We start from the raw sequence: 8,154 nt of genomic DNA on the forward strand, positions 1-8,154 counted from the left end.
TTTTTCATGCTCAGAGAAAAATGGGTCAGGGACTGATTTTGAATTTTATATGAGGGAAAACAAGAACACATGAAGCAATATAATGGAATCAGTATAACAGAAACTGAGATGGAAGTTAGCATTCATGGCACATTATTTAAGGCCAATGTAGAAATCTGTACTCTGGGCTGAACAACAACAACCCTGAGAGAAATGAAGGGAGAAAAATCAAACCAGCCTTCCCCAACTTCGTGCCCTCCAGCTGTTTTGGATGATAAGTCCCATCAGTTGTGCTAGTTTGGGATGGTGGGAATTGTAGTCCAAAACTTCTGGAGGGCACCAGGTTGGGGAAGGCTGAGTTTTCTAGTGGTGCTTTTTAAATTTTAATGCTTCCTCCCCTTCATTACCTACCTCCCATTCCTCTTCCTGACTTCCGAGAAGGATTTAAATACAGATGAAGATAAACCACCTCTCCAGAATTGCCTCATACAGTACAATAAACAAGAGAAATTTATATTGCACCAATACCCTGCTGTGTTTGCTTCTCTACAAGGTGGAGTTGTAGTCCCATTAATTATCTTTGGTAAAGCACACTAGTCTTAGTTGTCCATAAATAATTGGGCTCTTTATTCACAAGCTCAGCGCTGCATTTAGAGTTAGTTGTAAGGCTAGAAAGAAGACGAAGGAGAAAGTGGTGTTGATCATAGAATCATAGAATTGTAGAGTTGGAAGGTTGGTCATCTAATCCAACCTCTTGCAATGCAGGGATATGGAGCTGGCCCATACGGGGATCAAACCTGCAACCTTGGTATCATCAGCACCACACTGTAACCAACTGAGCCAACTGGGATAGGAATGGTGCCAAGGCAAATCCATTCCATTCTGAATGGCCACTGCACTATACTGGTGACATATGGACAATTTAGATAACGTGAGATACCTCATGTCATGAAAGGGGGTGTTGGTCATGTGGGATACTCAAATGATGCAGAACATTACGCATTATGAATTTGGCATGGGAGCCAGTGTTGCCGTAGCAACTGTTGTCACCAAGGTATATTGTTTTAACCAATTTTAATACTGTATTAAAAATCGATTGACAAAGCAATTGAGATATTTCAATCCAAAGTGCCACATTTTCTTAAATATCTTTTTGGTCATTGAAAATTCTCCATGGACCACACATTTAGAAGATTATATATGGCTTGAAGAACATAGACATTTATTTTTTTTGACATCTTCACCTCAGGGCAAGTAAAAATCTATCTTTCTTGAGGAAGCAAAGAGAGTTCCAGTGCATAGCCCAACTTGAAACACAGCAGTTGGGTGTGGGCTGGTCACACTTGTAGGCCAAGGCCATATACCTTTTGCTTCACTGGTGGCTACCTGGCATCATACTGTGATTTCTGTAACAGAGTGTGGCTGGCTTTATTTCTACTTTTGATCGGACCACAGCAAGCTGTCTATATCTAATGTGTCTGGGCCCACAGTGCAACCCAGATTCAGCTTGAAGAACCCTACCCGCAGAACCCATTCCAAGATTAGGAAGTAAAGTTCTGGCTCTTTTTAAAAAAAGTTATGGAAGTTTTGCCATTTCCAAAAATGCCAGTCTTATGAGGAGTTGCTTAGGCATTTAGGGGATGACAGCCACTCTCTAGGGAACAATGTCTACCACATAAGAAACACTGAGAACATTGCACAAGTTTGTATAGCTCACTTTTTTGGGGGGTAAAATATCATATCTGATTATTTTGCACAGTCCGCATCAGATACAAATGATGTAACGTTGGAATAACTGCACACCTATTATTTCAGTAGACAAAGGGTATCTTTGTGAACACCACAGCAGACATGCAGCCCTCTGCTATGCTTAGAGCAGCAGAGCAAGTTAAGAACATAAGAGGAGTCCTGCTGGATCAGTGAGCTGATGAAGCAGGACCTGAATACAATTCATTTTTAAAGTTCATTTGAAAGCAATATTTTTACAAGCGATGGTGGGAGTGGGAGAATTTATAAACCGATATTGTGAACAGTGGGTGGAGGAGAAATAGAAATTAAAGGGAGCGCAAGAACTACCCACTCTGGAAGAATGGCAAACGAAGGTGATTGAATATATGGGACTGGCAGAGATGACCGGCAGAATCCGTGACCAGAGGAAGGAGGCGGTGGAGGAGGACTGGAAGAAATTTAAAGTGTATCTTGAGAATTGTTGTCAAATTAAGGACTGAAAAGATGTCGAGGGGTAAGAAATAAAGATTTACAGCTGTAAACTATAAACCACAGGGAAGAAGTTTTAAGGAGGTGATATGAAAAAATTGACTGAAGGGTTGCTAGAGAGAATTGTGAAATAAGGGTGCAGAACAGGAGAGGTATGGGGAAGTCTTCAAGTTTGTATGATCTGTGTTTTTTCTTTTTCTATGTTGTATTGTTATTTTTTCTTGTTGTTATGTTTATGTTGTGAAAACTTAATAAAAATTATTATTAAAAAAAAAAAAATTATTATAGAAATTAAAGGGAGCTTTATGATCTGGGACCTTATCAAATAATAGAACTATGCTTTGCCAAAGATGACAATGCCGGATATTTTTAGAAGTATGGTGGGCAGTATCCAGAGCCCTCACAGGCGGCTCTATCAGCTGACAGCCTTAAAAAAAGGCATGCTCCTTTGGGTACCTGTAGGATTACCAATACATCCAGTGGGATTTCTGACAACCCCTCAACGTGCCTGTTTGAGATTGCCCATTGTCTAATATGCCTGGATGAGATGTGGGGAAGCGGAGAGAAGCTTTTGTAGAAGGAAGGAAACTTGATTGAATGTGATCAATTCTCTTGAATTTCACATGCTGTGAATTATGAATAGAGTGAGCTGAACTGTCTGAACGGAAACAGATGGGGAGAGAAGATGATTAATCGAAACATTAGCGAAGCAAGCAGCCTTGTAAATTTGCTAGTGTTGTTTATTGCGAATGTTGAATACTAAAAATGGGATGGTGCAGCAGATGGATGGTGAACTGCAGAGGAATGGGTGTGAAAGGCTAAGACAAAGGACATTTTGCAAGCAGGGGGAAGGTTTAAATGCAGATGCCTACGGAATCCTACCATGAATGGAATTAACAGAAATATGTCTTGGAAGTTTGCAAACTTCTGTAACTGTAGTCACAAAAGGAGCAGATATAGTGACTGTATTTGTGGGCACCTACTCTATTTTAAGATTCTGGCAAAGTACTCATTACTCATTAGCAAGGGGAAAGGAAGAATTTGAGTGTGATCCACCATATTCAGCAATAATTTTTCAAGTGTGGAAATGGAGTGGTTAAAGAGTGGTTCGAAGTGCACATAAAGTATGGTCTCTCCACTGCTACCCCATCCTTTCTTCAAGTGAGATGCAGGCCTCACTAGGACCTTCTTAAAATTAGTTTTTATTGTGGGTTTTCTTGTGTTACAAAACAAACAAATAAACAGGGGAAAGTACATGCAGTGCAGGGGTCAGCAAACTTTTTCAGCAGGGGGCCGCTCCACTGTCCCTCAGACCTTGTGGGAGGCCAGACTATATTTTGGACAAAAAAATGAATGAATTCATATGCCCCACAAATAACCCAGAGATGCATTTTAAATTAAAGGCACACATTTTACTCATGTAAAAATACCAGGCAGGCCCCACAAATAACCCAGAGATGCATTTTAAATAAAAGGGCATATTCTACTCATATAAATACACACTGATTCCCAGACCACTTGCGGGCCGTATTTAGGAGGAGATTGGGCCGGATATGGCCCCCAGGCCTTAGTTTGCCTACCCATGATGTAGTGTCTCCACTTTCAATTCATAGTATCTTTTTCAATGAAAATAGATGGAATACTTTGTTGGAATTCACATCTTAACTAGTATTCTCTTCCCTTAGGGCACCTTCAGACTGTCAGCAATTTGTGGGCAGGATTCAAGCACATTCCAGGAAAGTTAAGTTGGTGCCATTGAAATAGATTAAAGTGCTCTGTCACTGTAACACAACAAATCCACTTTAAAAAGGAAACAGACCTTTTTGCAGCTTGGAAAGTGATGCAGAAATGTATTGAAAAGTACAGGATGAATGAATGATTAGCAGGAAGATGTATAAACACCCTGCAAGCAAATCAGGATGAATGCTCATTGTTGTATAAGCTCCCCGCAAACAGATCGGAATGAATGGTCAATAAAGACAGAATATAATCTGATTTCTGTGCAAGCTTTGTGCAAGCAAATCAGGAGAATGGTCAATCAACAGGTGCCTTAGAGGAGCTCTTAGTGATGTAACAGCATGGAATATTTTTCAAGTATTTCAGATCTGCCAGTTGGAATTCCTTCTTCTTCTTCCTTCTCACCGTGCGATGGCTGCATCAAAGGCACAGACTGTCGGGCAGCTTTATGAGAAGGCAACCCAGAGGAACAAACCCAGAAATAATGCAAAACAGCAGAGCAAATGGGATGAGGAAGAATATTTAGTTATTTTGTTTTATTTAGACTAGAGCATCTGTATTCAAACAATTACGTCTCAGGACTTAGTTCTGTCTGCACATGACTATGCTGAGAGTAGAGCTGCTGGGAAAATGGGGATTCCAGAAGCTGAGGACTAACAAGCAAAGACTGAAGCTTCAGCATCAATCAACTTAGAGGCAGGAAGAATTGAAGGTGGGCCAAGGCAGACCTCACTCAATTCCTTTGACTAGAGGCCCAGTCTAAATTAACTGTAAGATATTCTTGCAAAGAAGTTGTGTGTGTGTGTGCAGTGGTAGGGAGGCTTAATGGAAACAGGCAATGCCCTCAGCTTGAAGATCTTGAGGTGCATGTGGTGTGTTCATGGCTGCTGTGGAGTGAGGAAGTTGAGTTTCCAATGGCTATGGAAAAAAGCTAGAAGGCATTGGAAACTCTTCCCCAGGCCTCTATCAGCAATGGATGCTCCACACATGTGTGCAAGTTTTAAAGATGAAGCTTATCAAGAATATTTTGCTCTATGCATCATCATTATTTTTTGCCTCAGTAAATGTAGAAATACTGAAATGTCAGAACTCCAGAGGTGTGGTGTGGTCATTTTCTGGAAATAAAAGTTGCTACAAAAACTAGAGGATTGAAAAATCATTAACTCTGAAGCAGTCCAGTGTATCTTAGCTCTGAATCTCAGAAAGGGAGGGAGGGGAATGAATTTAACATAACCCAGACTAGGGGTGAAATTAAGGTTGACCTACTCCAGATGAACCAGTAGGTGGCACTTGAAGATTCCTTTAAACGTCGAGGTCTCTGACAGGTCTTTAGCCTTAAAATATAAAAAACAGCAAGGTATCGTGCTTTCATGAGCACCACAGAAGGCAAAACAAATGGTCAGCCATGAACATGGTGTACCGAAGGATACAGAGGGGAGTTCATTTCTATGAAATCAAAATACCGAGCTGACCTTTCATTGTGCAGGAGAAAATGGCAGAGAGCAATTGCTGCAGATTAAGAAATACTTATTGCAATGAAATTCAGCTCCTATATCCATTTCAGTGTCAGTGAGAAAGCATATTTTAATAGTGTGTGTGTGTGCGCGCGCAAATTGATTCCAAAGACATGCCACCAATTAGACTACTGATCTGTGCAAATGATGCTAAACAACAGTGTGATCTGGCAATCCTGACATATGAACAATACCTTTGTCTTACTCATCTGAAGTCCTATTCATGTATAATGTTTTAAAGTGATAACCAACAAAGTTTCATGTGAATACAACAGTGCATTTCCAGACCTGTGTATCATATAGATAGAAACCTTTCAGACATTCTAAAACTGAATCTGTGTAGGGAAGTAGAGCTCTGTATTCTAGTCCTATGCCACACACACACACACACACACACACACACACACACTGCTTGCCTTAAAAACTTCGTTTATGCTATTTTATAAGTATTCTGTTAATTTGCTTTGTTGTACTAATTTGAAAACTGGTTTTCAACTGCAGATTGTATCGCTACATGCTTTTCATATACATTTCTCAGTCAGTGGACAACCCTCTTTATTTTTACTAGAATTAAATCCATGAGAAAGAGGTATTTCTCCCTCCCCTTCAAAATGTGGCAGATTAGCTGTTCTATTTTGTTCAAAAATACTGCACACCGAGGTTAAATCCTCCTACCTAGATGGATCCCTTCTTTGCCACGCCAATTATGAATTTCAAAATATGTTTTATGCTGATAAAGCTTCTTGTCAATTTTGCTTTATTAAGGAAAGCAGTGCTGACACAGGTACTTTCAAATGCACAATATGCTCCATCTTCTTGCTATAAATAGACTCCAGGTTTGTTCTCTCCCCTCAACTTTAAAAAGAGTTATATGTTGATTATCTAACTAGTTGTGGGAGTATTAATATGCCTGCACAGAGCAGCAATTTGCTGTTTTAAAACTAGTAAAGCCTGCAGATTCGGTATATTATTATAGCACTTAATATTGTGCAGGGCACAGTGCAACTCAAAGAAAGAAACAAAATATCCCCTGCTAATAGCTGACCATGAGGAAACAAGACACAAAAAACAGAGAGAAGGGGAAGTGACAAGTAAAATTTCTGTTTGTGAAAACTGTGCAGAATTAAGGAAACAAATGACACAAAGATTCTTGCTGTAACATATGACGCGTGAGGATCAAAAGCGTAATTTGTATTAGTAGAAAAGAGGGGTGCATGGTGGACTGAAGAAATCCTAGGGGTTGCTGTTGTGGGGCAAATGAAGCAGAGCAGGGGTGGGGAACCTCAGGTCTGGAGACCAAATGTGGCCCCCATGGCCCTCTGGCCCTCAGGTCACATGCCATTTCCAGTCATATACGCACTCTCCCCTGGCCACATACCTCACAGACTTGCTTTGTACCACCCTCAAGTGATTTCCCCAGGAAATCACTTGCGTGCTTGGCCAATTGAGATAAAAAATTCAGAAGCCATGCTTCCACCACTGATTAAGACTGAGGTGGCAGAGGTGCAGAATGTTCATTTACCCTTCTGGGCAGGCTTTGTGACCTTCTATTGGACTAACATTATATGTATATGTATATGTATATGTATATGTATATGTATATGTATATGTATATGTATATGTATATGTATATGTATACGTATACGTATATGTATATGTACAGTGGTACCTTGGGTTATACACGCTTCAGGTTACAGACTCCGCTAACCCAGAAATATTACCTCAGGTTAAGAACTTTGCTTCAGGATGAGAACAGAAATCGTGCTCCAGCGGCACGGCAGCAGCAGGATGCCCCATTAGTTAAAGTGGTGCTTCAGGTTAAGAACAGTTTCAGTTTAAGTATGGACCTCCGGAACGAATTAAGTACTTAACCCGAGGTACCACTGTATATGTATATATATTCCACTAGTCCCAATGGGAGTGTCATGAGCCCCATGGAGACTTCTTGGCAGGGCTTGTCAGAAAGGGAGGGATAAGAATGTGGGGCTGGATCCTGGGGAAGGACCCAGAAGTCTGGGAGGCACTGGTCTGGATGTCAAGGCTTGGGTTGTGGGTTGTGTGGAGAGACCCCCACCTCAATGCCATCTGATACTCCTACCATGGCAGCAAAACCACTTGACACGACTCCATCACTGCCTCCTGTCAGCGAAGTGCTTCCCAACCCCTGAGACCAGTCTGGACAGTGAGTTGGCCATGTTAAGTCCAGCTCTGCTGCCAAGGGTACATGCCAAGGGTACAATGATGACTGTGACAGTGTGAGCAGACCCAGCTTCCCTGCAGGAGTGCTTGCTTGCTTGCCCAGTCCTGAGGCTTGGGGTGACAACCGTGCGAATGACATTGCCTGCCCCACTCTTCAGATGGAGACCTTGAGGGGGCATGTCAAGGGCTAGGGCAACATCTAGGCTCATGTCTAGCCTTGCGCCTTACAGCTCTGCTGCGAACCGTGGAACCGCATCATCAATAGCCTGATTGCTTATGGAGATTGCAGTGAATTTTGGAATAAAGCTATTGGCAATAACAGAGCTGAGAGCGGGAGTCAGGACAGGGAGGGAAAATAAATACTGGGGAAATAAACACCTCTGGTAAAAAGGGGTATGTGTATCAAGGGAATGGGGGGTGGGAGGGCTTTGGATCAAGCAGACTCAAAAATGCCCCTGTTTGCCCCCAATGCACTGCAGCATGCTCCTGTCCCCCTTGTGGCACCATT

The sequence above is a fragment of the Podarcis erhardii genome (assembly GCF_964252035.2).
Source record: "Podarcis erhardii genome assembly, chromosome: 2".
Classification (NCBI taxonomy): Eukaryota; Metazoa; Chordata; class Lepidosauria; order Squamata; family Lacertidae; genus Podarcis; species Podarcis erhardii.